Here is a 16,653-nt window from a genome sequence, read left to right as displayed (position 1 = left end):
AGTGCCCAGTTGCTTCTAAACCAGACTAAGAAGCAGACGTAAGTTTGGCAGAACTAAAGAAAAGTTTTTTATTATACAGGTGGTAATGGAAGTAATGGGAATGGATGTGGTTTCTTGCAGAAGTCTCTGAGAGATCTAGAGATGCCCAGCACATAGGAACAACACAAGTGAATAAGCACTCCTGGCATTTCTGAAAAGTTCTCAAAGACAATCCAGTACAGACATTAAAAACAAAGATTGAGAAAATATCCAAATAGGCTGCTTCTCTTCCTGCCTGAGCCATCCATTTTCTGAAGGATGCAGCAGACATGGAGGCAAGGGAACTTACCTGATTCTCTGGTCAGATGCACCTGTGTGAGGTGTGAACTTGAATGCAAGCACTCCAGGGAAGATGACCATGCATCAGGACACATAACCTCTGGGACTCAAGGGCATGACCTCCAATTCCACCTGGTGGCAATGTGAGAATTCTCAGCATCAGATGTCATTGCTTGGGCTGGCTGTTTTACTTTTGTTGTCTTTTTCTTTTGCCATAATTGCACTGAGGAGCTGTGAGAACTGTGAAGTCAAGCTAAATTGCCCGTGCCAACAGGGTAAAAGACCCGAGACTGGCAGCTGAGCTCAGGGGAGACGAGAAAATCCCCTAGATTAGATCACTGACCCACATAATTGTGACAGAATCACCCTCTGCATTGAGTGTGCACTGTTCCTGGCAGTGAACAGCTGAGTCTAACTTCTTGGTCTGCAATGATATTCCTGTCATTTCGTCAAGTGAATCCTTTTTCTGTTTAAAACCATCCAAAGTTGTTTGCAATGAGAACCTTGACCAATCACATAATAAAAGAAAAAAAAAACCAGAGAAGAGGATTATTCTGCATCTCATCCTTCTATATACTCCTGGGTCAGCTGGTGTATCGCTATGGCTCACTGAAAGGCCATAACTCATGGGCTTTGGCCAAAATATGAATGGATACAGACCAGAAGGAGGTGGAAACAGCACTTAAGATGCTAAAGGAAGACTACTATGGGCCCGGTGACTGGCAGGATGGGCGCTTGTTCAAAATTGCACAGGCCAATTCCAGCAAAAATGGAAGGGTCAAGTCAAGGCCAAAGGAAATCAGAGAGGTACTGAAATGAAAGAGGCACGGTAGCTGGCAGATATCTATGATTGAAAGTATTTGTGTCTCAGCTTCCTTGCATCTCTGGAGGAGGCAGAAGTCACTCTTCCTATGGGGAAGTGGTTTCCAATGCAGGCAGGAAGGACATTGTTCCTGACGTACAACGTGTACTATACCGGGATGACTGTGGAACTTAAATTCAAAATCTGTGCTTCAGTACACACTGGTTGCTGGTGTTGCTTCCTCTTTTGCCTTCCAACCCTTCCCCTCCTGTCAAAATGAGGACAGGAGACAGGACTTCAATTGTATTAAGTCAAGTAACATGACTGATCTGTGTTCTCTGCTTTCGAAATCAAATCAGGATCAAATCTGATCACTGAGCAGCAGAGAAATTCATTTAAGCTCTGGCCTAGCTGGCTGTGCCCATCACTTTCAGTTCGAGAAGAAGGAGTGCTGCTTCTGTGATCCTGGGGAGAGGAAGAGGCTTTATGGTTATAACAGAGTCTAAAACAATGCAAGGATGGGGTCCTGGGGCAGCTTTCTCCCCCCGCACAAGTTACGAACACTAACGCATGGCCCTCTGGGAGCATCTGTACCTCTGTGTCATGTCTGCAACATCAAAGCCTTGAGAGAAGACAATGCACATTTCCAGTGTGCAGGAGCCCCTCTCCACATTTCCCTTCCCGTTGGACCACCATGGGTCAGCAATCACAGCACTTGAGATTTTTTCCTTTGGGGGTTGAGGCCCATTAGTCTTCAGGTGACCCAAACTGGAATCCAAGTGCTGTGTAAAGATGATTTTCTTCAGCCACACAAAACACCTCCTAGGTATCTCGAGGAACTGAATGCAGGTTCTCGTTCTTCCACCCAGTTTTACAGTCATTTTGGTTTCAATTTTAAAAAGTCTTTATCTACATTTACAAAAGTGATTTGGAAGTCAGCTAGCTTCTTCTAAAAACATGGTCATAATCTCCTAATTTTTAAATCAAAATCAATGAAGGTATGTAAGTTCATAGTTTTTTTTTTTGTTGAATCTTTTGTTTAACTTAACATGACACAGGTAGAATTAGAAAATTAGATTTTGCTTCTGCAAACTTTCCTTAAAAACTGAATGTGTGTGTCTCATTCCAGTTCTTGATCCTTCTTTCCACCCTTCTTCTGAGTAAGCAGAGCACAGACCTTCCCCAGCTTTCCTCTGATGTCTATTCCCTAACGTTGGTGGGGAATACAGGTTGCCACCCTTCCAGAACCACTCGTCCCCTGTGTCAGGAGGATGCCTGTGAGGCTTCCACAGGTAGAGATGCAGAGTAAAGACTCTTGAATGCCTCACTTTAGACTGTTAGATTAAAAGGCTTTTCCTCTTCTCCCCACTACCTGTTGCAAGGGAATGATGAATTTCTGTAGCACCTTTACTTGTCCATCTTTGCCACTTCAGCATCAGCTTTTATGAAATGATGTTGTTATTAGAATTTCCCACAGTATGTGTCTCTTCTGGTGTGAAAGTCCTTTACATGGTTCCAGAGAATTTATTGTCTTAAACATTGCTTCCGTTATTTTTTTCTGCTTTTTGTCTCCTGTCTTGAAGTATCTCTTTGGTTCATGCATCATATAGCTGGTCTTTTTCTTAGATGAGATACAGAAATGTTACACTCTTTAGGCAATTATCAATGATCTCTCTTTTGTCCTGATAGTTCATTTGACTGCTTAGAAGATACAGGTGACAGTCTCTCAGAAACCCTACAGGTACTCTTATAAAGTTTTCTGCTTCAATTTGCCTAATCATCACAAGGAAGAGGCCTGGTTAAATTCAGATTTGTATCCTAAAAAACTAAGAGTGGGCTTGAAGTTCTGAATCTGTAGGAAACTCCCAGCTGGTGTAACTGTTGCCTATCCATACACAACAGTGTCTATGGCCAAGTTCCAGTTCATTGCGTCGGGAATGAGAAGTGAAAGGCAACTCAGTTTTTTTTTTTTCTTGTTTTCAGGTAACTTCCCCCCCCCCCATAAACTCTGTAAAGTACTTGTCTTGATTATCATAATTCAAGGACTTTCATACAATATGTTCATGTATGTGTCTTTTGCTTATCAGCTTAAATTATGATTCAGTTAGAGCTTTAAATCACAGATTCACATATTTCTTCAATTTATAGACTGTAGTTGATACATCTCATTGGCTGATTTTGTACTTGTGAGTTTTCCTACCTGCTGCCACTTATTTGTAACTTTCAAATCTGTATCTGTGACATTTTTGTGTTTATTTGCAGATGTGCAGAGTTAAAAAACATTTTGAGTCACACACAAAAAATTAAATCACTTAAGTATGTTTCCAGATCAGAGTGAGTAAGGACAGGCTCTGCCTCCTTGATTCAGATCTCATACTGCATAAAAGGGTAATTTCAGGGTCTACCAAGTTCTAGGATCTTAGACTTTTATACTTTTCATGGATAACTTTGTGGTTTTTTTAGATTTATTTAGTTTTATTGCAAAGTCAGATATACAGAGAAAAGGAGAGTCAAAGAGGAAGATCTTCCCTCTGCTGATTCACTTCCCACGTGGCCACAATGGTTGGAACTGAGCCAATCTGAAGCCAGGAGCCTGAAGCTTCTTATAGGTCTCCCACATGGGTGCAGGGTCTCAAGGCCATAACTGCTTCCCAGGCCACAAGCAGCAAGCTTAATGGAAAGTGAGGCTGCCAGGACTTGCACCAGCGCCCGTATGGGATCCTGGTGTGTGCAAGGAGAAGCCTTTTAGCCACTAGACTACTGCATCAGGTCTGATAACTTTGCTTTATAAAAAGGTCTCCAGGTATAGCACTGAGGTGTTCTTGTTCCTTTGTTCCAGAATGTTGTAGCATACTTAACAATGAAAGCATTTGCATGTGTATTAGGTAAGCTTCATCCAAGTATATGTTATAAGGCTGTTTTCTGTGATTTTGGCACATATGTCATACCCAATAAGGTGTTTTAAAAAAGAAACTTACATAAAACATGGTTAGGTTTTGATCACTTTCTGAAAGTATTGAAATCAGAGATTCAACAGAAATTTTGTATTTAGGAGCAAAAGCTTGGTATTTGTTAATTCAATAATCATGGCAACTTTATGGAACATGACCACCACAAATAATAAAAATTGATGGTGTTTAAAATATTCTTGTCTTTTCTCTCTGAAATATAGTGCTGCTTGATAATGATGTATTATCCTTCTTACATTTGTGTGTGTGTGTGTGTGTGTGTGTGTGTGTGTGGGAGCTAGGTTGGGTTTAATACTGCTTTTCCATGTTCTTGCCTCTTAATTACAAAACGTAATTTTTTTTTTAAATGAGACAAATTGATTATCCTGCAAGTTCTGGAGACCAGTATTTTGAAGTGGGTCTCCCTGGACTATGAAGAAGAAATCAGCAGACCTTCAATTCTTCTGGAGATTCTGTGGGAGAATTTGTTTCTTTGTTTTTTGCAGGTTCTAGATGCTGCCCACATGGCTGGGCTTGTGGTCCCTTCCTTTGTCTTCATAGACAGCTATGTTGGACCAAATTCATCTCCCTCCTCTACCCTTTGGTTTTCTTCTGTCTTCTTCTTCTTCCCCCCTCCTTTTAAAAAATTAATTATATTGCATTATGTGACACAGTTTTATAGGCACTGGGATTCCCCCAACCCCTCCCCCAACCCTCCTCTCATGGTATATTCCTCCATCTTGTTGCATTACCTAAGTTCAAGTTCACATGAGATTCTTTCATTGCAAGCATATACCAAGCATAGAGTCCAGTATCTTATCATCCAGACCAATTCAATGCTTGTTGGGGAGACCATCTGTGGTCTGAAGGTAGAGCTGGCAGAGTATCATCCTGATCAATTAAAAGCCTTGGCATAACATCAGCAACAATTTATAATGTTATGGAATTAATTGACATAGTATTGAGTAACCAATATGTTAAAAAAATGCAAGTTCTTTACCACATCCTGTGACTCCTTCATTGACATTTCAATTTTAGTTTATACACAATCGGGTTCTATATATCTCAAAATGGCTATAGATTACTATTTAGCTGTCGGTGTCTATTTTCATATAGGGACAACTGTAGCTTACAATAGCGTTTACTTAAAATGTGAGGAAACTGGGCCCAGTGCAATGGCGCAGTGGTTAAGGTCCTCACCTTGCATGCCGGGGATCCCATATGGGCTCCGGTTCTAATCCCGGCAGCCCCGCTTCCCATCCAGCTCCCTGCCTGTGGCCCGGGAAAGCAGTCGAGGACGGACCAAAGCTTTGGGATCCTGCACCCGAGTGGGAGACCTGGAAGAGGCTCCTGGCTTCGGATTGGCTCAGCTCCAGCTGTTGCGCCGCTTGGGGAGTGAATCATTGGATGGAAGATCTTCCTCTCTGTCTCTCTGTATATCCGCCTTTCCAATAAAAAATGTGAGAAAATTGTGGACACACATGGGCTGTGCTGGAAAGGTGGGAGAGTGACGTTTCCACTCCCTCTGTGTCTGCAGCAAGCAGAGGAGAGAGTGTGGCTTCCATCTGCCAGACTTTGCATGAGTCTGGAAAGGAGAGTGTTTACATGATACTGCTCCCTGCCCCTACACCCAGGTCAGCAGAAATGCAGCCTGGGGAAGGGGTCATTTGATTGATAAGCAGATAGAATTAAATGGGGTGGGGGTAAGATGAGGATTCCAGCTTGTGATCCTAACCTAGCTATCTTTTTAGCCCATGTGAATTTGATTGGCTAATATTTCAGTAGAGGATTTTCTTTTTCATATTTATATTTTTGAGGGTACTGTCTTGGTATTACTATTATTTTTTGTCCCTATAGTGTTGTCTAGTTTTGGTATCAGGACAATAAATGTCTCATAAAATGAGCTGGGACGAGTTTGCTCAGCTATTTTCTGGAAGAATCAATGTAGAAATATAACGCTTTTTCTTAGGGCTATGCACTGGCTCAGCATTCCTTCACCTTCTGCATTGACAGCCCACATGCATGCTTGTCCCATTTCTGATGCTTATGGTCTGGGAAACGCAGCAGAGGATGGCTCAAGCTCCTGAGCTCTGCTAGACATGTGGGACACCTGGAAGAAGCCCCTGGTTCCTGACTTCAGATCAGCTCAGCTGTGGCCATTCTGGTCGTCTGGAGAAGGAACCTGTGAATGGAAGATCTTTCTGTCTCTCTCTCTGTCTCTCTCTCTTTCTCTCTCTCCTTCTCTATTTTAATCTGCCTATCAAATAATAAGTAAATCTGTCAAAAAGAAATTTAACATTTTTTTCCTTAAAGTGAGGGTTATTTTTTAAAATGCAACATATTTGTACATTTCACTACTGAATTAATCTGGTTTTGAAGCCTTCTTTGTAGAAAGTTTTGTAAATAACATTTTAATTTCATCAATAAACATACAGTTATTCACACTATCTATGTGACTGTCAGCTACAAGTTGCCTGTAATTTTCTCTTGAAACCTCCTATTTTATCATTGGCAACAAATAATGTTGACTGTTTTGCAATTAGAAAATGTTTGCTTTTCACCGAAGTTTGAACCCTATCTTATCTGGCAGTTGTTCCTTCAAGTAAAAAATTATACTCTTTGGAAAAACAATTTGTTTAGCTTGCAAGTCAAACAATTACTCAAGTGCTTCATTTTTTTCGAAACAGTCCTTGACTTTGGTCATGCCACTTCCCAGTTGGTCACGCAGAACGTTAATGAGATGTGTACTCGAGAGTTGAGTAATAATCTACAATCCGAGCAAGGTCATTCTCACATGAACTCAGCAGTTCTGTCATTTAGTGTCTGAAATACTTTTTATGCACTTTGATATTCTGATTGCTTAAGGCTGGAAGGTAACTGTGGCTTCTGTTATTCCACTACTCTTTCTTTGTTGCCTTCTGGAAATTTCATCCTTTAGCTGTCAGGTGTCTGGCACTATCTTTCAAGTGTCTTCTCCTTTTCCTGTAATTTTCCTCTTTTAATAGTTTCTCTATGTATTTTTATATTTTCTTTTTTAAAAGGATTTTATTTATTTATTTAGAAGACATATACAGAGAAAGACAAGGAAAGAGACATCTTCTACTCACTGATTAAATCCCCACATGGTCTCAGTGGCCAGCGCTGGCAGGAGCCACAAATTTCATCCAGATCTCATATGGGTGCATAGACTCAAACAGTTGGCCTGTCTTCTGGTTTTCCCTGACTGTTAGCAGGAATCTGGATTGGAAGTGCAGCAGCTAGAACATGAACCAGTGCCTATACGTAATGCTAGGTAGCAGGTGGTGACACTACCTTCTAAGTCACAATACTGGTCCCTACTTTGATATGTTTTGATATTGATTATTATATTATTGAATCAGCTTTAAATGACCACTTTCTTTTATTCTTTTTCATTTCTTGTGCTAAAACTAAAAATTGCAAACATGTATTTTGGTTAAGTCCCCCAAAGTCATTTTTAATGCTATTCTTTGGTTTCCCTAAATGTTCTTATTATCTTCCACATGAAGTATTGATTTTCTTCTCCAGGAATAATACTTTAATGGGCATATATTGTGAGTATTTTTATCAGTTTTTTCTCTCTCTATCTGCTGGGCTCTTTAAAATGTACCGTGTTTTATTTTTGGTTTGGCTCGTTGGGGATCATGTGTTGTTACTAAGTTGGTGTAAAAGCAGGAACAGTGATACTATGGGATCCTACAAATGTAATTGTTGCACAACATCAATATTATTTTTCTTTTTGAATATTGCTCTACTTGTTTTAACCACATGGGAAAAATAAAGACTAAAATAAGTTTGGAGTAAGTGGTAATCATCCCCTTTTTATTGTTAAGAAAATGAGGTTTGAATGAAATCCCTACCTGGCATGATCAAGGGTTTGAAAGTAGAACTACAGAGCAGCTCCCTCTGTTATAATAGTTAATAGCAACTGTCTTTTGGACAACTACCCATAACCAGGCTCTGAGATAAATGTTATACTCATATAATTTTAATTAAAGTTTCTGATGAAACAAAATTGTCATTTATTCTGTGATGTAGACAAACTTAATATTCCCATTAACAGATCAAGAAGTTGAGTTTGCAGATTTAAATCAGGTCTCTCTCTGTCTTGGAAAGCTTTCATTGCTCTTAACAACTATTTTCTACTGTTTTGGAATTTGTCCCCTCTTTGGACAACAATGGAAGCTGTTCCTTTCTCTACCACATTTATTTATTTTATTTTAAAAAAAGCTTTTATTGGAGGGCCCAGTGTGGTAGCCTAGTGGCTAAAGTTCTAGCCTTGCATGCTCCAGGATACCATATAGGCACCAGTTCTAATTCTGGCCATTCTGCTTCCAATCCAGCTCCCTGATTGTGGTCTGGGAAAGAAGGAGGTGGGCTGAAGCCTTGGGACCTTGCACCTGTGTTGGAGACCTGGAGGAGGTTCCAGGCTCCTGGCTTCAGACTGGCACAGCTCTGGCCTTTTGCAGCTCCTTGGGGAGTGAATCAGAAGATGGAAGGTTTACCTCTCTCTCTCTCTCCTCCTCTTTATGGATATCCCTTTCCAATAAAAATAAATAAATCTTAAAAAAGATTTTATTGAAAAGATTTAGAGAGAGAAGGCAAGAAAGAGTGAAAGATGTTCCATCCATGGTTCACTCCCCAAGGGTCCACAATGGCCAGAGCTGAGTTGATCTGAAATCAGCAGGTTTCTTCTGGGTTTCTCACGTGCGTGCAGGATCCCAAGGCTTTGGGCCATCCTCCACTGCTTTCCATAAGTGAGGAGCTGGATGGGACATAGAACAGGTGGGACAGTAAGCGGCATCTGTCTGGGGTGCTGCAGCTGCAGGTGGAGGATTAGCCAGCTGAGCTATTGTGCCGACCCCTCTGCTACATTTGAACACATAGTTTAGTGGGTGGCTTCCACATTTAGAAAAAATTCTTTATGTTTTCTGAGTGTGTGAGGTCAATGCTACCACCTCCTCATTTCTGATACATTCTTCTTAGCAGTGGCTATTATTACTATTTATAATTACTCTCTTATTTAATGCTTAATTAAACAGACAGGAGGATAGAGTGGTATTATTAGGTGATAGATTGTGCACTTGTTTTTACTTTAACCTTCCCCACCCCTTGCCCTTTCCATTAGCTGATTCACAAGCTGTTTCCTTATTACCATGATGTCTGGGGGCAGCACAAACCTATTTTTGGTTTCCATTAGCATTTTTATTTTGAAGACCTTTTGAGTGATGAGTGCGGGATATGAGTGGTTTCTGCCAGAGGGGTTACCAAAAAGGTCCAAGGAAGAGAAATGAGGTTTGAATTGTAGGAACCAGTGCTCAACTCAGGAATCCCTTTGGGATTAGACTTAGGAATGCACCTGAGTGATCTGTCCATGAGGAAAGGTCAGAAAAAGCAACCGGAGGCACCAGGTACCTAGGTTAGGGTTATTGAAGAGGCTCCAAGGCAGTATAAAGTCAGTTTCCTCCTGTGTGTGGGATCTCTCAAAGCCAAGATGTCTTTCTGTCTTGAGATCAGTAATTTCTACCAAGAGTCATCCCTGTGAAACCCTAGGGGTTCCTAGGTTTTACCCCTGTAGGTTCTACTTCAGAGCATTTTGATGGACTCTGATGTGTGTGTGTGTGTGTGTATTTTGATAAATGCTGCTCCCCCATTCCTACCCCTCCTTGGGTAAGGTGTTGCATCAGCCATGACTGTTCAGGGAGAGAGGACTTGGCACTTAGGATCATTTAACCTTGCAATCAGGGATCCAGAGTTCATTACACAATATAATTCATGCAAAATGTTTAACTCTGTGTCTAGTACCTAGTGAATGATAATTATTACTGTTCCTGGATCAGGAGCAGAGGGTAATTACAGAACATAAACAGGATGTGAGGTCGGGAACACAGAGGATCAGAATCAGGTCCTTGAGCCAAAGGTTGTAAAAGGCAGAGTCAGGCTTGGGGGTAAAGAGAGGCAGAAGCCCACGATTCATGATCTCTGGTTGGAATAAAACACAAGAGCGAAAACAACTCCACTCTGAAGGTGATGATCTAGAGGCATGTAACACCTTTTTTTGGGTCTACCCAAAGCTCAGCTTCCCCTCCAGCTCTTGTGCTTTGCTAGTTAATGTGTGTATGTTCAGCCTTGCTAGTTCTCTACCCAGTAGGCACATCCTTTCATCAGAACTTTAGGCTTCCGAACTTACAGGGGATTAATTCACTCTTTGTGCCTTAAGCCATGACAAATTTTTCAATTACCTGGGCAGACAGTATCTAAATGACATTCCTTTCCGGCTGAGCCCCCAATGGACACTTTCTGGTGACTCTGCATAGAGAGATGAGATGAACTATGAGTTCCCTAACGGAAGAAAGGTCACTGAGCAATTGACAGTGGGCTTATGGATTCTGCCATGATTAATGACACACATCTCTCCAGCCCAGCTCAGTCAAATCTTTCCTTTAGTATTGTATGACCCCACTGTGAGGAAGATAATTGCTTGACTTCGTCACTTGAAATAGATTCATCACTGGAGTCTGGGAAATGAGATAACTTGACAGCAAAGTTGTCTTCCTTGTCTAGGAACCAGAGAGTCAGTGGCATTAAACACCACAGAGACCGATGAGGGGAGAACATGTGCTTTGCCCTCATTTGGCCTCAGCTGTGGGTTGAGACACAAACAGATTCAAACATCCTTTCTAGCCCAGTCTCCCTGGCTTTTAGTCTCTTTCTCTCTCTCTCTCTCTCTCTCTCTCTCTCTCTCTTTCTCTCTCCCTCTCTCTCTCTCTCTCTCTCTCTCAGTTGTAGTGATTCTTCATATTGCAAGAGTGACAGATAATTTTCATTTGCTTATATGGGAAAGTTGAAAGCTGGGAACTTAGCTTCAGTAGATTTTAGTGCTTTGCCCTTTAATATGATTGTACCCATTTTTTCTTTAACCAGTTGAGAATAAATGTCCACAAGTTCCAATTTACACTGTTGTCAAGTCTTAGCCCTCTAGCCAGGATGAGGAGTGTGAATTGCCCCATTGATGTTCCCCTCATCACAAATCAGGTTGGTTTACTTTCACATGTTAATTGGACATCTTCATTTCCTATTTGAGTTGTTTATTTTTATCCTTCATACATCCCACCACCCCACCCCATTTGTAGTTTTTTTCTGTGTGAATTTTCAGTCAATCTTTATATTTTATGGCAATAGATCTTTTATTAGACATTAATATCTCTTTCAATTTGTATCTTGACTTTTATTTTTGTTGTGTTTACTTTAAAGTTTTACATTTCAATATAGTTAAACATATCAGTCTTTTGGTTTGTTGCAGAGTGTGAGAAAGATAACACTGGACGAAGTGTAGGATGTTAGGAAGAGTCTTTGTGGCCCAAACTTGGTGACAGCAGCTGCTGCTACACTCCAGGAACCATTGTGCAAAGTGATAAAAGTCAGGGGTTTTTAATCTCTCATCCTGCAATTATATTGAGAGCCACAGAGTACAAAGTTTCCCCAAGTGCAGGAGGCAGGAATGGAGTTACCAGAGCCCAAAGTTTTCCTGTAGTTAATTAACCTATCTAGTACAATAGGAGGCAGGAAGGGCCATTATGGGAGGCCTCCAGAGCCATTTCCCTGTTGTAAATCAACTTGAATGGTATGGCATGCAGGAGGGGCTGTCATTCCATTTGACAAGCAGTTGTGAGCCATCAGTGGCTGCACCCCATCACAGGTGGTGGCCTTTTTTGTTTTGTTTTCATTTCAAAGACCTCTCACCTTCCTAAAAATGTCCCCTCAATATTTTTTCCTAACACTTTAAAATGTTGTCATGCAATTAAAGTTATCTCTCACATTTTTTTGGAAGTAGGGGTTTATATTAGTTTTGCTTTCAGGGATGCAAACAACACTGTTGACACCAGATACGAACTTTTAAAAATATTTGTTTATTTTTATTGGAAAGGCAGATCCACAGAGAGGAGGAGAGACAGAGAGAAAGATCTCTGAGAGTGAGCTACTGGTTCACTTCCCAAGTTGCTGAAATGACCAGATATGCACTGATCCAAAGCCAGGAGCCTGGAACCTCCTCTAGGTCTCCCATGTGGGTGCAGGGTTCCAAAGCTTTGGGCTGTCCTTGACTGCTTTTCCAGGCCACAAGCAGGGAGCTGGATGGGATTTGGGGCTGCTGGGATTGGAACCGGCATCCATATGGGATCTACTAGGTTACCACAATGGTTCTGTCTCCTAGTTGAAATGACAAATTTGTCATATACAATTGCCCACTGCATCCAAAAGTTTCATGTCTGAAGGTTGAAAACATTTTTAAAAATCCAGTAACTTCCAAAAATCAAGTCTTCAATTTGTCACACATATGGTATTGTGAGGAGTCTCATGAATGAAATGATATTTAGATATTTTACTAGGGGTTGTCTATAATCTGTGCATTACAAGGTATATAGGAAAATATGCTTAGGTTATATGTTACTACTATGATACTTTGTATAAACAACTTGTACATCTGTGGATTTTGGATTCAGGAGTTACAGGAACAAATTCCATATTGGCTAAGAGGTGACTACATTAAATTCTAGGGACACAATGAGCTGTTGCTGGACTTTTGCTGGAGACCAGCTCAAGCTGACTTTGGAGCTCACAAAGGATGCATGGGTTGGTGAAAATAGAAAGACAAGGAGGATATGGACCACTACGGCATGATGGTCATGATGGACAACTCAAAAAGGCTACCTTTTTTATTTATACAGAAAATATCACAAGCTTTTGTGCAAACATTCAATTGTTTCATCTTTACTTCATGGTTAAAAGAATAATTACAAAAACAATTCTAAAAATCTTTATTATTATTTTACTTTAAAGAAAACATTCTCAGCAAGCCATTACTCCTTCAAACTTGCAGTCTGCCAGCTGAGGCCAGGAACTCCACAGTTGGCAGCACATGCGGTTACAGGGTGACAGGTGGCTTACTTATATCCAAAATCAATTTCACTAAACTTAAACTAATATTACTTAAAAAATCAAGAATACAAAATTAAAAAGGAAGCTCACAAATGAAAGGAATTTATAAAGGCATATATCATAGATTCTTTATTAAATCTTGTAATCAGTCATATACTAACTACCATCACCTTCACCTAGTATTGATTCAATTGTTTTTTTGTCCTTTTCTTATAGAGCAGTGGGAATGGAACAGGACAGCTTAGGCTTGCTATGAATGGAAGGCCTTCACAGGAAAATTATTTTTATCTTTTTAAACTGTTTTCTTTTCCTCAATATAAGTGCCAACATGAAGTAGAAGTTTCAAGCCATTTTACCCTAAGTTATCACAACCATTATAGCCTTTTAGAAAGTGCCCTACATATTTTTTGCTTTACATAGTGGGAAACCAAAATGATTGCATTATTCCACATATTGCAGCAGATGGAGACTGCATAGCAAATAAACTCTTTGTACCTTCATGATTGCCATGTTTTTTTTTTTAAAAAAAAATATGGAATGCTTCATGAATTTGCATGTCATCCATGCAAATGTTCTCTGGATCTTTCCAATTTTAGTATATATGCTGCTGAAGTGAGCACTGGTATTTATACTTCCAAGACATTATGAAGCCATTTCTTAGGAGAATATTAGGCGTCTTAGGGAAATTTCCAGGGCAAAAGGTGGGCACGTAATAAGACATTTGGCAACAGTATAGGCTCAACTGTACTAGTGTATGGTTTTAGCCATGTCTCAATGTCCCAATTGCTGAAGACCCTTTTACCATAACATGATTGATAAAATCAGTTTCAGGTATTATGCCAGCTAGAAAAATAATTTCACATTTGCAGAAAAATGACAACACCCTCAATAGAATTCCAAGAAATATCAGAGAGTTGATCGAGTGTCCATACAATAGGGTGAGGCAGCAGTGAGGTGCTTAGAGACACATTCTGCTGGGCCTTGCCAGGCAGCCAGACTCTCCTAGTAGCCGTGCTAGCAGGGGAGCTGTCCTCCCTGCAGCCTTGTGCCACCTGCTCCAAGTGCATGGCTCCCCACAGATCTTAGATACTCTGGTTTCTCTTCATAACATGTACATCTTTTGACTCTTACCTGGAGAACTTAGTGTCTGATTCATTGGTGTGTTTGTTGATTACTATTTAGCAATATACAATTATAACAATAACAGTTCTGGAGTATTTAAAATTTTTTTTTAATTTTTAATTTTTTCCATCTATTATTTTTTTAAGATCTACTTTTCATTGGAAAGGTGAAGATACAGAGAGGAGGAGAGACAGAGAGGAAGATCTTCCATCCAATTGGTTCACTCCCCAAGTAACTGCATCAGCTGGGGCTGAGCCAATCTGAAGCCAGGAGCCAGGAGCTCTTCCAAGTCTCCCACGTGGGTGCAGGGTCCCAAGGCTTTGGGCCATCCTTAACTGCTTTCCCAGGCCACACACAGGGAACAGGATGGGAAACAGGGCTGTCGGGATTAGAATCGGCACCCATATGGGATCCTGGCACGTGCAAGGCGAGGACCTTAACCACTATGCTATCGCGCCGGGCCCACTTCCGTTTATTTTTATGATTTTATGATACGGTTCCATAGAGCCTGGGATTTCCCTTATTCCCTCCCCAATTTCCTCCCCCTTCACTGAGTTTCCCTTTATCATTACTATAGTTCTTCATACACAGACATATGTCCATCATTGTGGGCATGGACAATGGTAGAGAGTCCAGCATCCTATTGTCAAGATATAGTAAACAGTTTCATGGGGAGTCCATCTTTGTCTGGAAGTAGAGATGCATGCTGCATTATATCCTCACATCTGGATATGACAGTCTCCAGTACACAGTTACTTTATATCTGCTTAAATGAAAAGCCACAAAACAGAATCAACAACAGGACAAAAAAAAAAAATTAACAACAGCACGAAGTTAAATAACATGCTGCTGAATAATGTGCTGCCGAGGAAATGAAAAAGAAAATCAAGAACCTTCTTGAAGAAAAAGATGCTACTGTATGATCTACGAGTCACTGAAGAATTTAATCAGACGAAAGTGTTTTGAAGAAGTGAAACTAACAAAAAAAAAATCAAAGTCCATGAGATATAGTTTCTGATGATCTTTGGAAATGTGTCCCCTGTAGGCAACAAATAGATGGGTTTTGTTTTTAAATCTAGTCTACTGATCTATGACATTTGATTGATGAATTTAAGCCATTCACATTCAGGGTTAATATGAATGGGTGGTAATTTTGTTCTGTCATTTTAGCAATGGGTTATTCATTGGTCTAATGTTCTATTTTTATTTTACTTGGATGTTCTTCACATTATTTTACTCGGATGTTCAACATGGCATCCTATATGTTCCACCCAAGATAGGTCCGGGGAGCCCTCAGACCTGACAGCCAGCAGATCAAGAACTCTGGTAGCGGCACATCAGACTCCATTTTGTACAGTGTGGCAAGGGACTTGAGACTGCAGGGACACTGCTTAACTACACATAGGCTGAGCTTGGTCCCACAGGAAAATAATACCAACTAAGGCATTGTATGGGTCAAAATAGGTCCGTGAGGCCCTCAGACCTAACAGCCAACAGGTTCTGGTGAGATCAGCACCACTAACAACCTAGCTACAAAGGACACCTGGTGTCTCCCTAATCCTTGGACCTGCTCCAACTGGAAGTGGCATAAAGGTTGCAGAAACAACGGTGCAGCCTCAGCACAGTATCACAGGAGGTGGAGACTGGCGTGCCATGAGCTGGGGCTGTGGAGACCATGCTGGAAGTCGAACATAAGAACCCAGACCTGGAACTTGCTGGAGGGAGTGGCTCTGGAGTATGTTTAATATTCAGGGCTACTTTCACATTTTGCTTCAATTCAACATCTTTTAACTTTGACTGTGTACTTGACTTTTAGAATTAGCATCAATCTTGATAGGCTTTATTTTTACTGTTTTTCCTGTTTAATCTTTTACACCTATAGTTTCCTTTTTGCCTTTTTCTAGTCTACTTCTTTATTCTGGTCACTCTCTTTTTTCTTTTCCCTCTACTTTCTTTGTGGTAGTAGATAAAAACTTGGAATGTAAATCAGAAAATCTATGTTTTAATTATAGATATGTTCTGAGCTGGCAGTGTGATTGTGGGTGAATCATCTTTCCTCTTTGGGTTTGTTTTTTCATTTATTCTTAAATGGCAGAATGGACTAGATGACTTCTGACATCAAATCTAACTTCTACTCTTCTTTCACAAGACAGATTTCAGTGTCTTTTAAAAATAAGATTTACTGGAGCCAGTGTAGTGGCTCATTAGGGTAATCTTCTGCCTGTAGCACTGGCATCCCATAAGGGTGCTAGTTCTAGTCCCAGCAAGCTCCTTGTTTATGAACTGAGAAGGCAGTGTAGGGTGACTTAAGTCCTTGGTACCCTCACCCATTTGAAGCCCTGGCAGAAGCGCCTGGCTCCTGGTTCTTGGCTTCAGATCAGCTTAGTTTCAGCTGTTGCAGCTAACTGGGGAGTGAATCAGTGGATTGAAAATTTTTCTCTCTCCTCTTTGTGAATTTATCCTTCAAATACATTTTACAAACTACAAGTTATCTTTTAATTAATTTTT

General features: G+C 40.6%; 1 pseudogene; it reads right to left on the bottom strand.

Moving 5' to 3' along the window:
- Nucleotides 1-13,549: 13,549 nt before the first annotated feature.
- On the bottom strand, nucleotides 13,550-13,643 carry LOC121148276 (annotated as a pseudogene).
- Nucleotides 13,644-16,653: the final 3,010 nt, after the last annotated feature.

Source organism: Ochotona curzoniae, unplaced genomic scaffold, assembly GCF_017591425.1.
Source record: "Ochotona curzoniae isolate NIBS_2020 unplaced genomic scaffold, NIBS_Ocur_1.0 scaffold_4683, whole genome shotgun sequence".
Lineage (NCBI taxonomy): Eukaryota > Metazoa > Chordata > Mammalia > Lagomorpha > Ochotonidae > Ochotona > Ochotona curzoniae.
Note: the sequence above shows the minus strand (reverse complement) of the source record. Positions and strands in the feature narration are given on the sequence as shown.